Here is a 16,364-nt window from a genome sequence, read left to right as displayed (position 1 = left end):
GATGTCTCCGAGCCATTTTTAGGGCGGCCGTAGCCTTTTGTATTTAGGCACCACCTAATAGGTTAGGTGCCTCCGAGATTTAGTAACCCGAGTTGTTCGAACTTTTTTCGGACGACAGTCCCCGAGTGGGGGTAGCCCTTGGGCTCGATAGTCCTCGAATAGGGGTAGCCCGTGGGCTCTTAGGATCCAGAATTTAAGAGGAAAGAAAATGTGTAATAGTAAGGCGGAACTTTCTTTCATTTTTGGGTGTAAAGTACATGATCGAAAACGCGTAAAAGCTTGTGTCATGGCTAAAGTGGACTATGTGGGCACGGTTCACACGACCGTTTGGCCCTTACAATGAATCCTAACCACCGAGCCTTAGCTTTTACCATACAAGGTTTTTATTTTTCCTTGCTAAATTTTCCCTTGCTGAAAATCGTAATCCGAGAGTAATGGCCCATAGTATTCGAGGTCGAGCTTGAGAGGGCTCGGATACTATTGATGCGAAATGAACGCCTATTGACTCCGGTTTGAGACCTTCCTTCTAATATAAGTAAGCATGTTTTACTATTGCCTCATTAAAAACCTTACCGAAAAATCCATTTTGGGACAAAACTAGTTTAAGGGAAAAGAGTGCAACACGTGCTTTCATACATAATAGCCACATCCATCCTTGTCAGTTGCCTGAAAGTGTTAGTCTAATTCATAACATGATTAAAGAGTATTTAAGATCATACCTTAGTAGTAGTACCGCTTTAAGTGCGTCACATTCTAGTTATTCGGTAGTTGCACACCGTTTCCCGCTTCGTGTTTGTATGAGCCTTTACCGGTAATTCTGATGACTCGATACGGTCCTTTCCAATTCGGCCCCAGCTTTCCCTCGTTCAGGTTCCGGGTGTGTAATGTTACTCTTGTCAACACCAAGTCCCCGATATTGAAATGTCGGAGGTTGGCTCTTCGGTTGTAGTATCTCTCTATCCGTTGTTTCTGGACGGCCAACCGGACTAAAGCTTCCTCACGTCTTTCATCCAATAGTTCCAAGTTCGTAATCATGGCCTTGCCATTTGAATCTTCGGTCGCATATTAGAACCTGAGGCTCGGTTCTCCCGGTAACTCCCTTGGCAATTCTGGAGACATCATATCTTTGAATTCCTTCAGCAAATTTGCAACACAATCCGGGACCTCAATCTGCACATCTGGCATGACTTCAACGAGTGCAGCAAGGTAAGTCTCTTCGCCCCTCTTCAAGCCTTTCTCAAATGCAATGGCAGAAATCAAAGCCGCAATCCCAGCGTTCTTTCTTTCATCCCCGTAGGGCCGAATACCTTTCACAAAGCCGGGGTTTGACTCCCCCATGAACATAAGTCTATCCAAATGAGGAATTGGAGCGACTTTGTTCTTCTTTAGAAAATCAATTCCCAACAGAACATTGAAGTCATCCAATGGCACAACAGTCATGTTAAATTTTCTGGACCAATGGCCCAAAATCATCGGGGTATTGCAATAAAATATTGTAAACTAAACAAAAATATTTTTTTACCTGCTCCCGACTTAAAAGAAAAAATTCTTTTCTCAACCTCTTGAAGGTCACCTTCTTCTTTACAGTCCAGTTTAGTATGCGTGGCACAAGATCTCCAATCCGGTAAGTGAGTTTTTTGCGAGTATAGGGGCAGCATTCATAAAACCAACACTGGAATGCCAAAGGCAAACCACCATATCGGTACATCTCTCTCCTACTACGAACCTTATCTTTCATTAACTCCAACGTAGCATTGAAAAACCACTTTCCCCCAAGGGAAAGTCTCAAAATCACCAGATTCAACCAATAGAAAATCATTCTTTGTTATAAAATCATCATTCGTAATAGAAAATGGGAAATTGTGAATGAAATAAAATATTGTAATCTTTAATGCGTCCTCATCAGATTTTCACATCTTTTTTAAGAAACAGTCAGTTAATAATTTCTTAAACACTTTTGACATGCTTGGAAAGTACAATTCCATCAACCGACTTGATTTGACATATTCATAATCCTTATTAGGATCACCATTACACTTTAAACATGTGATAATACAAAACTCTTCAAGTCCAAAGCGCAACTTGATGCTATTCATTTTAATCCATAACTCATCATATTTAGGTGACACTACTTTCCTAAGCAATAGTGAATGGATAAGTTGGTTCTGTATAAAAAATTCGAGCAAGTCCACAAAATAACCAAAACCTGTTCTTCTAAACATCTCAATCTGCTGATCATCCAAAGTATCTTTCAAATGTTTCACTATAATGCAGTTTGTATGCACACTGATACGAGTACTATAATGATCACTCAAAGGAACATAGTAATCCCAAAACTGTAGACCACAAAAATTTAAATATATATAAGCTTCATAACAACCACAAATATGCACTTTAAACATTACTTATACACTATGCGGATAGATGATACACTTTATATACAAATTGCACATTACTTATTGACTTGATACAAATTATATACAATATGAAAAAAGAATGATACATTTTATATACAAATCTGGAATATACCTGCTATATTGGATAAATGTTCTACATACTAAAATAAACTAAATGCACACAAGTCAGAGTTATATTATTAGAAAATACCTTCAAATCAGATGAGCTAGAACATTTTTGATCAACGTGAACTTTTCTCTTTTTTGATAGAATATCATCCCCATCCCTTTTAGCCTTCCTTTTAGAACCTTTATCCTTATCCTTCACAACATCCTTTCCCACCATTTTAATCTTTCTTTTTGAACTTGTTCCTTTTTCAACAACTACACGTTGAGCAGTTTGTGATCTCGTTGTTACTCTATCGCTGGGAGTCCCGCTATGTGAATGAGTCCTTCTATCAACATGGGTACTTTGCATTCCTTCAACAGATTTAGGGGTTGCATGCCCCAAATCGCACCCAAATTCTGGTAAATCTTCAAAATCGTCATCATCATTCCTACTTAAACTAGGATTATATTTCACTAATTTACCAGCTAATTTCATAGAATTTGGAGATGCCCTCAACTTTATATTTTTCTTCAAAGACTTCTTTCCTCCATTATAGACTCGACTATGAACAAACATCCGAAAACCTACTGAAATTTTGACTTACATTGAGAGTAAGAGTAAAAATGGAGAAGCTGTGTTTGAGAAGAAACCGGTGTTTCGAGAGAACCAAGTGCAATAGGAAAAAAACGTGAGTTAAAAAGTGTGGGTAGGTCAGTGTATTATGGATTATATATAGGCTATTGACATAATATGTTTGGGCCGGAGGGACATTTCGGGTCCATGGAGGAAAACAGAGGCTATTAAAATTTTGAAGGGTTATAGAGGATAATTTTCTCTTAAATATTAGGGATGTTCTTAACCTAATAGTGAAATTGGGCTACTTTACAATGCTATACGTAGAATTTTAAACAAAAACGTTTGGTCAAACAAAATCATGAATACAATATGCACGGTTAGTAAATTTGAAGTTTATGGGCTCCTACAGGAATCTCGAGTTATCTATACAATAATAACTGGGTTAACAGTCAAATATTTATAGAAATATAGTAATTTTTTTAATATAAATATAGAATTTGGGTAAAAGCTACTAAGTTGGGAATCCATAAGCTTAAGGCTAGATCCGCCCCTGACAGTAGAGATATGAAATCGGACACGTTAGGTTTGTTTTGCCCCTTGTTTTTTCTTTTTCTTTTTTAAGTTCATAACGCTATTTAAATGTTATCATTTTGGGTTAAAACATTCATTCGTTTCTCTTTTCTAGTTTCCAAACAATGCGTTAAGTCTGGTTACCTCGATAAGTTTGTGGATATACCATAAATTCAAAGTCACAACTTCTACTTAAGGCTAAGCAGTAAAGTCAATGTCCTCCCCTTCAATACCGATTGAAACAACAGACCCATATGGACTTCGGATCCTTCAGGGGAATTTACTTGTAAATCTGCCTGGCGTACTCTGAGAACTAAGAAAGGAACTACTCTTACAAGTATGACTATTTGGCATGAAAAGCTTCCTTTTAAAGTCTCCTTTTTTTTGTGTTGAGAGTCCTATTGGATAAGGTGGCAACTGACATTGCTGTTAAAATATTTGGAGTGAATATTGCCTCCATATGTAACTGTTGCTTCACTGACCATTATGAGGAATCCACTGACCATCTGCTCAGTGATAGTCATATTACCAATCTAGTATGGTCCTTCTTCTGTAACTCTTGTGGTATCAGATCGGTCCAAGGCCAGGTAAGACATAGAGGTATGAGGTGGTGGTTGACTAAGCCCAAAAATGAAGTCCATAAGACATTTCTGCAATGCCTACCTTCAATTATATGCTGGCAAATTTGGAAGAACATATGTTCTGCTAGGTTTGATAAAAAGAACATGTCCCATCGATTCATGATTCAGCAAGTGATCAAGACGATAACTATGCTTATCCATACGAGGTTCCCAGATGTGCATCTTCCTAACCTGTGGCATGATACCTACAGTAGAATTGAGAAGGTTTCCCCAGCTATTCACTGTCAGATCGTTTATTGGCAAAAACCTCCAACAGGTTGGGTTAAACTCAATGTTGATGGTTGTAGCAAAGGTAATCCAGTTTCGTCTTTTCAGAGATCACAATGGTGTGGTAATTGGTGCTTTTGTAGAATTCTATGGAGATTGAAGTTGCAATATTGCGGAAGATAAAACTATGATACAAGGAATCAGAATATGTATTACAAAGGGCCTTACAAATGTTATAGTCGAATCTGACTCGATGATTATTCTTAACTTGAGCAAAAGGCACAGGACACCTCCATGGAGATTCAATGATATTATTGAGAAAATTCAAACCATGACCAAGGATGCTAACTTTGTCTTTTGTCACACCTTGAGAGATTCTCAAGGCAACAACTCTGCTCACAAGCTTGCTAACCTGTGAAGAATCCAAAATTGTTTCTATTTTCAATGAGGTTGTATCATTACCCTTGAATGTTAGAGCTTCACTGAAGTTAGAAGTTGACGAGATCCCTAACTTCAGATTCAGACAAAAGAAAAACAAGTTTGTTACCAATGGCAGCACCTAGAAATAAGCTTCTTCCTCTCACCTTTTTGTACATAGCATCCATGTGTGTTGCTACAAACTACCCTAGTATGCACAACCTTCTTCTTACCCAAGATAAATACTTTTGTTCACTCGTGTATCATAAGTTGAGTGCAGTCACCTATCACACTATTTTTGGAGCTAAGGTCTATGTCCTCCTCCATGTAATTATGGTTTTTGATATATATATATATATATATATATATATATATATACAGGCTGGAGTCATGCCTTAACTCCTCCATCATAATGATGGAACTATAAATTTTTTAAAAAATGTCATAAATAAAATTGCAATATTGTGGAAGCTAAAGCTATGATGCAAGGAATCAGAATGTGTATTACAAAGGACCTTACAAATGTTATAGTCGAATCTGACTCGATGATTATTCTTAACTTGATCAAAAGACACAGGACACCTCCCTGGAGATTCAATGATATTATTGGGAAAATTCAAACCATGACCAAGGATGCTAACTTTGTCTTTTGTCACACCTTGAGAGAAGGTAACAACTCTGCTCACAAGCTTGCTAACCTGGGTGAAGAATCCAAAATTGTTTCTATCTTCACTAAGGTTGTATCATTACCCGATGAAGCTAGAAGTTGACGGGATCCCTAACTTCAGATTCAGACAAAAGAAAAACAAGTTTGTTATCAATGGCAGCACCTAGCAATAAGCTTCTTCCTCTCACCTTTTTGTACGTAACATCCATGTGTGTTTCTACAAACTACCCTAGGATGCACAACCTTTTTCTTACCCAAGCTAAATACTTTTGTTCTTGGAATTACAGTATTGATTTTCCGGCAAAGTTCGTTCTTTCTTCTGGAGATTTATCGATTTTCCGATGAGCTTTCTGATGAGGCGTTCAGAAGATTTTCAGAGAGTATATACGGAACATTTGGGTTGAGTGGTTAAACAAATCGAAACCAAATACAGATCCAAAAAAATTCGGCTGATTCTCGGTCCGCCAGTTTCAAATGACGACACCGTTCCTCCAGCTCGTCGCAATCCATCACGGCCAGATTTTCGTTAACTTCAAGGACTGCAATCCAGTTTTTATTGTTTCTCTCTTGTCTTGATATTTTAATAGTTTGTATTTTAGCGTAATTGTAGCTCATTGCCTGCCTATTTTGTTCTTGAATCTTTAGTTAGTATTGGCCCTAGCATTGCTAAATTAATTGCATTAGTGATAGCTTTGCATTATAGTTTTGCACATTTTCTTTGTGATCTTTAGTTGTAGATTATAGCCCCCGTTAGCTCTTGTACTGTATTTCTTCACCAGTTTTTCTGACATTTAATTGTAGATTATAGTTTCCGTTAGTTATTTTATTTTATTTCTTCACCTGTTTTGCGACCTTTAGTGGTAGATTATATTTCGATAATTCATTTTATTTTTGTCGCTTGTTTTCGGGATAGTGCTTGCATAGTGACTCATAGATTATAGTGGTTTTGGTGAACGATGGTAGGGTAAGGTCTTGTCCTCGGAGGTGTCAGCGTGGGGGAGGGGGTACGGGGGTAAGAGGGGTAAGAGGGCTAAGGGAGCTACTAGGATGAGAGTGGGGTCTTAGAACATAGGAACTTTGACTGAAAAATCTGTAAAGTTAGCAAAGATTCTCGAGAAAAGGAAAATTAATATAGCTTGTGTACAGGAGACTAGGTGGGTAGTAGATAAGGCCCGGGATATGAGCAGTTTCGAACTTTGGTATTCTGGGAAGGTGGGGGCCAGGAACGGGGTAGGTATCTTGATTGATATGGACCTCCGTGAACTAGTGGTGGAGGTTAGGAGGGTGAATGACATGATGATGACTATTAAGCTAGTTGTTGGAGGTTTTACTTTGAACATAATCAGAGCGTACGCACCCCAAGCAGGCTTGGATGAGGAAGTCAAGAGGTGTTTCTGGGAGGATTTGGATGAGACGGTGCGTGGTATCCCACATACTGAGAAGCTTTTCATAGAAGGAGATTTCAACGGTCACATTGGAGCGTCGTCTGGGGGTTATGATGATGTTCATGGTGGCTTTGGTTTTGGAGATAGAAACGGAGGAGGAACGTCTTTGCTGGACTTTGCTAGAGCATTTGATTTGGTGATAGCAAACTCGAGTTTCCCGAAGAAGAGGGAGCACTTGGTCATCTTCCGGGAGTTCAACGGCCGAGACTCGGATTGATTATTTACTCTGCAGGAAGTCCTATAGAGGTCTTTGCACGGATTGCAAGGTCACCCCGAGTGAGAACCTCTCGACCCTCCATAGGCTCCTGGTCATGGACCTTGAGATCACGAGGAAGATGAGGAAGAGGGCAATGCATAGCCAACATAGTATCAAGTGGGGAGCCTTGACGGAAGCTAAAGCGCAAGAGTTGGGGGTCAAACAGGTGACTATGGGGGCTTGGAGGAGTAGTGGGGACGCAAGCGCTATGTGGACCACGACTGCGCAGTGCATTTGGGAAGCTGCGAGAAAGGTATTAGGGGTCTCAAGGGGTTACTCTGGTGGTCACAAGGGAGACTGGTGGTGGAACAGAGAGGTGCAAGGAAAAATGAAAACTAAGAAAGCAGCATATCTGAAACTAGTGGAAAGTGTAGATGATGAGGAGAAGAGAGCGAATAGGGAGCATTATAAGTTGGCTAAGAAAAAGGCAAAGCTAGCAGTTACGGCGGCCAAGACTGCAACTTTTAGTCGTTTGTATGAGGAACTCGAGGGTCGAGGTGGGGATAAGAGGTTGTTCAGGTTAGCCAAGGCGCGAGAAAGGAAGACGCGTGACTTGGACCAAGTAAAGTGCATCAAGGACGAATAAGGTAGAGTTTTGTTGGATGAGGGGCTAATCCTTCGGAGATGGCAAGTTGAGGGGGCTATGTGTAAGATGAGCATAGGCAAAGCGACCGGGCCGGATGAAATCCCAGTGGAGTTTTGGAAGAGTGCGGGCAAGGCATGCTTGGAGTGGCTCACTAGGTTATTTAATGTCATTTTTAGAACGAAGAAGATGCCCGAAGAGTGGAGGTGGAGCACGATGGTTCCTGTATACAAGAACAAGGGTGATATCTAAAATTCCAATAACTATCGGGGTATCAAGCTGCTTAGCCATACTATGAAAGTCTGGGAGAGAGTGGTAGAGCTAAGGGTGAGAAGGATTGTGTCTATTTCCAAGAACCGGTATGGGTTTATGCCGGGGCGTTCGACTACAGAAGCCATCCACCTTGTTAGGAGATTGATGGAGCAGTATAGGGAGAGAAAGAAGGACTTGCATATAGTGTTCATCGACTTAGAAAAGGCGTACGATAAAGTTCTGAGGGAGGTTTTGTGGCGATGTTTGGAGGCTAGAGGTGTACATGTTGCCTACATTAGATTGATTAAGGACATGTATGATGGAGTAAAGACCCGAGTGAGGACGGTGGGTGGGGACTCAGACTATTTTTCGGTTATGATGGGGTTGCAACAGGGGTCGGCACTAAGCCCTTTTTTCTTTGCTCTGGTGATGGACGTACTGACGCGCCACATCCAAGGGTAGGTGTTGTGATGTATGTTATTTGCAGATGATATTGTATTGATCGACGAGACGCGAGACGATGTGAATGCGCAGTTAGAGGTATGAAGGCAGACCCTGGAATCTAAAGGTTTCAAGTTGAGCAGGTCCAAGACAGAATACTTGGAGTGTAATTTCAGTGGCGAGACTCAAGGAGGAGAAGGGGAGGTGAGGCTGGACTCGCACGTCATCCCTAGGAGAGGGAGTTTTAAGTAACTTGGGTCTATTATTCAGGGGGATGGGAGATTGATGAAGATGTCACACATCGTATTGGGGCGGGATGGATGAAATGGAGACTCGCTTCCGGTGTTTTGTGTGACAAGAAGGTGCCACCGAAACTTAAGGGTAAGTTCTACAGAGTGGTGGTCAGACCAACGATGTTGTATGGGGCAGAGTGTTGGCCAGTCAAGATCGCTCATGTCCAGAAGATGAAGGTAGCAGAGATGAGGATGTTGAGATGGATGTGCGGGCACACCGGGTTAGATAGAATTAGAAATGAGGTTATTCGAGATAAGGTGGGTGTGGCCCCTATTGAGGATAAGATGCGGGAAGCGCAGCTTAGGTGGTCTGGTCATGTGAGGAGGATGAGCACAGACGCCCCGGTGAGGAGGTGTGAAAGGTTGACATTGGAGGGCCTACGAAGAGATCGAGGTAGGCCTAAGAAGAGGTGTGGAGAGGTGATTAGGCAAGACATGACGCAACTTTAGCTGACCGAGGACATGGCCCTTGATAGGAAGGTATGGAGGTCGAGAATTAGGGTAGTAGAGTAGGTAGTCTAGAGTAGTCATAAATGTAGTATTGACGCATTTATGACTAACTGTTGTTTTCTTTCATTGTTGATCACCTTACTGTCTTGTTGTTTTTATTCTGCTTTTATATGGCTTTTAGTACTGTCCCTTGTCTATATTTTTATTATTGTGGTGCTTATACTTTCCTGAGTCGAGGGTCTATTGGAAATAACCTCTTTATCCTCACAAGGTAGGGTAAGGTCTGCGTACACAACTTTCTTCCCATACAAGCAAAATACTTTTGATCAACTGTGCATCATAGGATGAATGTTATCACCTATCACACTATCTTGGAGGCCAAGGCCTATGTCCTCCTCCGTGTAATTATTATTTTTGATATATATATATATATATATATATATATATATATATATATATATATATATATATATATATATATATAGAGAGAGAGAGAGAGAGAGAGAGAGAGTAAAAAACTTTAAATTTTAAAAAAAATGTCACAATTTTAGTACTTATGTTTGCAATTATAAGTTTATCAATGTATATCGATAAAGTCAAAGTTTCAACTTTAGTGCTTGAAACACCATGAGAATATGCATCACGGATTCATGCTCATTTAACAATCACAAAGCCGAACAGATCGTCCGTTTCAAATCGATGAAATATTTCTTGACCCAAGAGATACTTTAACACTATAACAACGGCTAAAAGAATTCAAAGCATAGAAAACGACCATTCGAATCAACTCTTACTGACTGAACATACTCAAGCATATCAAAACAGTGAGAACAGGATTCAAACAACAAGAACGACATATCAAATATCATTTTCCAACGCAAATCGAGACTAAATGCTAATTCCAAGTTCAACTTCTACTGAAATTTGATCAAAGACCTATCACTTTAGAGATGAATTCCCTACAACTCTTATCATATTTCAACCACACCATTAGATAAAAGTAAGAGAGGAGAAGTTGGACCTGCATATGCAGAAATCATTTGATTAACGTTGTTTGGTTGCAAGTACAAGCAAGTCCGGCGTCGAAATTCGAACGTCCGACAGGAAGCAAACGAGGCTGCAACAAAACTAATTCGAAACTGGAATTGGGACCTTGAAACCTCCACGAGCAATTCTCACACGACTCAAAATGGCTCCAAACTCCAACTAAACTCCATATTTAATATCCAAAAATTGAAAGAAAAAGAACTAAATTTTTTTGTGTTTTCCGGTTACTGAAGTTAAAAGGAAAATGGAAGAAACTTGCTTTTATATATATAAATATTAAATTACTAGGAAAATCAGTGAAAAGATCGAAAATCAAAATCAAAACCCTAGATTTTTTCTATCCGTCCGAATTTTTCTCCTCCCCAAAATCTGAAAAACGACCTCTTTATATCCCTCTCTCGAAACTTCTCTTTTGCCTTAAGAAACCCGAAATTTCGAAAATTACCCCCAAAAGAATCCGAAAATCTGGAAACCAACACTCTCTGGAACTAATACGGGACAGATGGAAGGCGAGGATTGATTTACAATCAATCCACGGGCCCCATTTATCCGAAATTGATCCTCAACAATCAAAGAAAATGCGTCTCTATTTCTGGAAGATTCGATCCGTACGGAGTTCGTTATATGTGGCTACGTGGAAGAAAAAGACGAGGGGAATCACGTGGGGACCAGGGCTTACGTGGAATGCTGGATTGTTTATAATTTCCGGCGATTTAAGGTGGCTGGCGGCGGCAGAGGCGTGGTAGGGTGGGCTGCGGCTGCTTTGGTTTTTTTATTTTTTTGGATTTAGGGTTTGGAGGTTATTAGGCTTTTGGGATTAAATGCGGGCTGTTGGATGAGAAAGGGTGAACGGCTGGGATTTAAGTTCAAAGATGGGGCGGGTCGGCAGGGTTAAGTGGATATGGTAATAGACTGCCGATTTTGGGCCTCCTCTTGCCCGAATTGGGCCAAATTTGGCGTGTATTGGGCTGAAATTTCTTTTGAAATTTGTTCTAAGTTTGTTTTTTTGTCAAATCTAAAATTCTTGCTCAAGACCTTAATTCTTCCTACATAAAAGATACTATAAAAATGTAAAAATCAATTTTAATTAATTTAAATTAACTATTTTATAATATAAAACTATTTTTGGTATTTTCAAATAAAAATAGAGAAAAAATAAGTTAAAATCATAGAAAAAAATTAATATCACTATAAAATACTAATGACCCTAAAATAAAATATAAGATGAAAACATTATAAAACAAATTATTTTTGGTGTTTTTTCAAAAGTTTTAATTAAAAATAAAATGGACTCAAATTCTAGAAAATTAAAGGTAACTCAAATAGATACGTAAAAATACTAGGAATACTAAACTAACTTTAAAAATTGCGCGTGTCAAAATTTACGTGCTTACACTCTAAACAGTGTTTTATAGAAAATTTGGACTGCAAAATTAGAGAAGGTCATTTAAAATATATCGACCCATGGGTTTGACAAGTTTAGGGGGACCCTGATAATAGAAATTTTGGAAAAATAGCTCGACGCCGGTTTTTGAAGCGCGTCAGTATTTTAGTAAGTTACGGTGATTGTCAAAACTCGTGGCAAAATTTGAGGATAACCAAAATTTTCAGCCACAATGCAGAAAAAATCTGGTGATTGTCAGGATTTTGCAACAAATCTTGATGGATCACCAGAATTTTTCAGCATTATGGCTGAATTCCTGGTGCTTCAAAATTCCGGTAATTGTGAGGGCTGCTTTTCAAAATTATGATCGAAGGCTATTTTTCCTAAATTTTTTTTTTAACATGATTAAAGTTTAAACGGTAATCCTAAAGAAGTCCATTTAGCCTAACCTTTTTTAGGAGAATTAACCTAAATAGCCGTCTACCAAACCTCTTAAACAAAAATAACCAACGAATACATAATATATGTATAAACCATATAATATGTGTATAACTCTGTGTAATCCGTATTAAATCTATGTATACCGGCTAGAAAAGTAAACAGTTAATCTAGCTGATTATTTGCGTAAAGATCCCATTTTTAGAAGTTTAGGTTGGATTTGGGCCTTATCACTTGTGCTAACATTTCAAATAGTCCAATTGACAACCAAGGGCATTAAGGAAAGGTCCAATGCTTCAGGAGAATTTCTATTAAACGCAAAAGTAAAATCAGAGAAGATAGCAACTCGCCAAGGAAAATGAGAATTAACTTTTAGGAATTTCAACGTTTTCAGTTTTAAGAAGGAAAACAAAGGAAACATTTCTTTTATTTTAATTTAATAAATCTTGAAAACTTAAGCAGCTTAATTTCAGACTTATGGAAGAATTCTTTTTTAAGGTTTTGTGGTATATATTTCTGTTCGTAAATTCTATATAAACCGAATGAACAAACCCTTGTTTTATATATTTTTCTGCCAGCTATTATACCTCGTTTCTCATGTCAAACAATCCCGAAACTCACTTTTTATGCCTCCAATGGATTCCTTGTGAAATTCTAGTCAAGTTAGGCTTTTGAATCACTCAATTTGACCTTATAACGAAGGAGATATGTTGGTTTCAATATTTGTAAATAGTGCAGATTTTTAAATACGCCGTCAGTGGCAATTGCGAAATTAATCTGAAAAACATCTAGCAACCTAATTCTTAGAAAAATACCATAAAATCCTCATACGATGTCCAAATTCGACGATCTTTTTTGTTACAGGTCCGTAATTACGATACAGATCTAATGCTTCAATCAAAAAAGAAATCGGAGCTCATTTGTTCAAAATGATATCATTTATGCATGAAGAAAAGGCGTCGAAACATAAGAAAAACGAGCGCAACACAACCCAAACCTATCCGAAACTCACCCGAGGCCCTCGAGACCTCAACCAATAATTCCAATAAATCATATATTACTACCCGAACTTAGTCGAACCTTCGGAACACTCAAAATAACACCAAAACACTAAACCAATCTCGGATTCAAGCCTAAGAACTTCTAAACTTTCAACTTTCGCCAATTCAAGCCTAATTCTATCACGGACCTCCAAATTATATTTCGGACACACTCCTAAGTCTAAAATCACCCAACGAAGCTAATCGAATCATAAAAATTCACATCCGAATTCGTTTACTCAAAAGTCAACTTGCGGTTGACTTTTCTAACTTAACTTTCTAACTAAGAGACTAAGTATTCATTTCACTCCAAAACTACTCCGGATCCAAACCTACCAACTCGATACAACTCAACACCGCTGAACAACACATAAAGAAGCAGGAATGGGAAAACAAGGCTATAACTCTCGAAACGACTGGCCGGGTCATTACATCTTCCCCCTCTTAAATAAATATTCGTCATCGAACGTGCTAAGAGCTGTTCTCAAAACCATCAAGAACTCTCTCCGAACCCCAATGGCACTAAATTAATCTGTCAGGACTGAATCCTTCTAACTTAGTCAAGCTACGCAGAACACCAAAAACCCAAGGACATTGCCACAAAACACCTGTAGAACTCATTACCTCATACATATCCAAAGAACTAATCATACCCATTACCATGCCGATCCAAACTACTATCAAGATGTCCTATCTATCCGAGTTCCTTCTGAATTAACTTCAAATTGATACTTTGCCCCGCCATAACACCACAATCCTCAACCCAGACTCACCACACGAGACCCAAGCATAAAATCACACCGCCCTAAGGCTCATACGCCATTGAATACTCTCTTAAATATCCCCAAAAGTACCACAAGCACGTGCTCATACAATCAACACCTCAGTGCTCAAGCTATAGTCAAACCTCGGCCTCGATTCTTCTAGACTGGCCCAACATCAACACACAAAAATCATATCTTGCACCTCATCTAGGGAATCACAATCCATTGAGGCAAAACTGATACTAAGCGCTCATGTGCGCATACTAATACGTGGAAGGAATTCAAAGAGTTATACTTCAAGTTGAATCAATACCGCACGATAAGAATCCAAGAATGTGAAATTTCCTAAGGGTTCTACAGCCTCTCGAAGGTAAGTACAGACGTCTCCGTACCGATCCGCAAGACTCTACTAAACCTGCTCATGACTCGTGAGACCTAAGTAACCTAAGCTCTGATACCAACTTGTCACGATCCAAAATCTAACCATGGTCGTGATGGCGCCTATCGTGTTACAAGGCAAGCTTATTTCCCAAAATATTACTACTAAATCGATTATAAGAATTTAATAAAATATTTCCAACATTTGAATTTTTTATAAAATAAATCAACTCTAAATATAATTATAGAAAATACGGAAACGAGCCCCAAACATCGGGGTGTCACTAAGTCATGAGCATCTAAAACTATGAACTAAGATATATAAGCTGTCTAACTGTCCAAAAGAAGAAATGATAAGATGAGTAACAAGGTTCTGCGGACGCTAACAGCTGCCTTGCAGTCTCCAAAGATAGCCGGCATGAACTCAACGATCGTCGCCTTCTAACTCACCTGGATCTGCACATAAAGTGCAGGATGTAGTATGAGTACAACCGACTCAGCAGTAATAGAAATAACTAAGGAACTGAGCAGTAGTGACAAGCTAAGCAGAATAATCCAATTATTATTTCCACAATTAAGTACAAACAGGAGTAGACAGGTAATTTCATAAACCAGTAAGACTACAAGGAAAATTAACAGGTAAATGCAGCAACAACAAAAGTAAATGCAACCTCACAACAATGTCACTCAATCACTTAGCCCTCGCACTCAGCACTCAACGCTCAACATTCTGCGCTCACTGGGGGTGTGTACATACTTCAGAGGGGCTCCCAAAGCCCAAGCGCTAAGCACGGACAACTCACGTGCCATCATATCAATTCCTGAATTCGCACGGTCAACTCACTTGCTACGCGGACAACTCACACGCTATGGTATCAATACCTGGACACGCACGGTCAAATCACGTGCTACGCGGACAACTCACGCGCTATGGTATTAATATCCTCACAACCAGGCCCTCGACCTCACTCAATCATGTACCTCACTAGCCTCACTATCATCAACAAATAAGGGAACACAACCCACATAAAGTATCACAGCATATTACCAAATAATAGAAACTGAGGTAAACATGTACAATAATTTCTATGACTGAGTACAAATAATGTGAGCATGAATATAGCCTAAGCATGATCTCTAACATGAAGGCTGACAAGTTCAACAACAAGTAACTATGTAAACACAGATGATGGCCATGAGGCCTCACGGGACGGTCCAAGTCTCAATCCCTCGAGGTATACACCCACACGCCCGTCACCTAACATGGGTATCACCTCCAAATAGTCACACAATATCAAATTCTCTGGGTTTATACCCTCAAAGCCAGAGCTAAAACTGTTACTTACCTTAACAACGTAAAATCCTACTCCGGGATTCCCTCGTCTTTGGACTCGGTATCCAAAAGCTCCGAATCTAACCAAAAATCAGAATACTACTATCAACATAGTCTAAAGAATTGAATTCCACAATAAAAACTACATAAATATGCCAAAAAATCGAAATCGGCCAAAACCCGGCCCCCGGTCCCACGTCTCGAAATCAGTCAAAAATGACAGAATAATAAACCTCGTCCTCTCCCGAGTCTAACCATATAAAATTCATCAAAATCGGACTCCGTTGGTCCCTCAAATCCTCACTTAAACTCTCCAAAACTCAAACCCTAACTCCCTCAATTTCACTTTGAAATCATCAATCAAATCTCAAAAACGAAGATGGATTCATGCAATATAACCAAAAGCTGAGTAGAGAACACTTACCCCAATCTGTATGGTGAAAATCGCCTCCAAAATCGCCCCAATCCGAGCTCCCCAACTCAAAATATGATCGAATGAACAAATATTTATTTTATATATTTTTCTGCCAGTTATTCTGCCTCGTTTCTCATGTCAAACGATCCTGAAACTCACTTTTTATGTCTCTAATGGATTCCTTGTAAACTTCTAGTCAAGTTAGGCTTTTGAATCACTCAATTTGACCTTATAATGAAGGAGATATATTGGTTTCAATATT

General features: G+C 39.1%; 1 long non-coding RNA gene across 1 annotated transcript; it reads right to left on the bottom strand.

Moving 5' to 3' along the window:
• Positions 1-216: 216 nt before the first annotated feature.
• On the bottom strand, positions 217-11,153 carry LOC107799392 (uncharacterized). Its single transcript, XR_012698539.1, has 2 exons — positions 1,523-11,153; positions 217-1,383 (listed from the first exon to the last, which is right to left on the bottom strand). It is a non-coding gene; the product is annotated as an uncharacterized LOC107799392 (long non-coding RNA).
• Positions 11,154-16,364: the final 5,211 nt, after the last annotated feature.

This window comes from Nicotiana tabacum, chromosome 14 (genome assembly GCF_000715075.1).
Source record: "Nicotiana tabacum cultivar K326 chromosome 14, ASM71507v2, whole genome shotgun sequence".
Lineage (NCBI taxonomy): Eukaryota > Viridiplantae > Streptophyta > Magnoliopsida > Solanales > Solanaceae > Nicotiana > Nicotiana tabacum.
The sequence above is the reverse complement of the archived record's forward strand: the minus strand, read 5'-3'. Positions and strand labels throughout refer to the sequence as shown.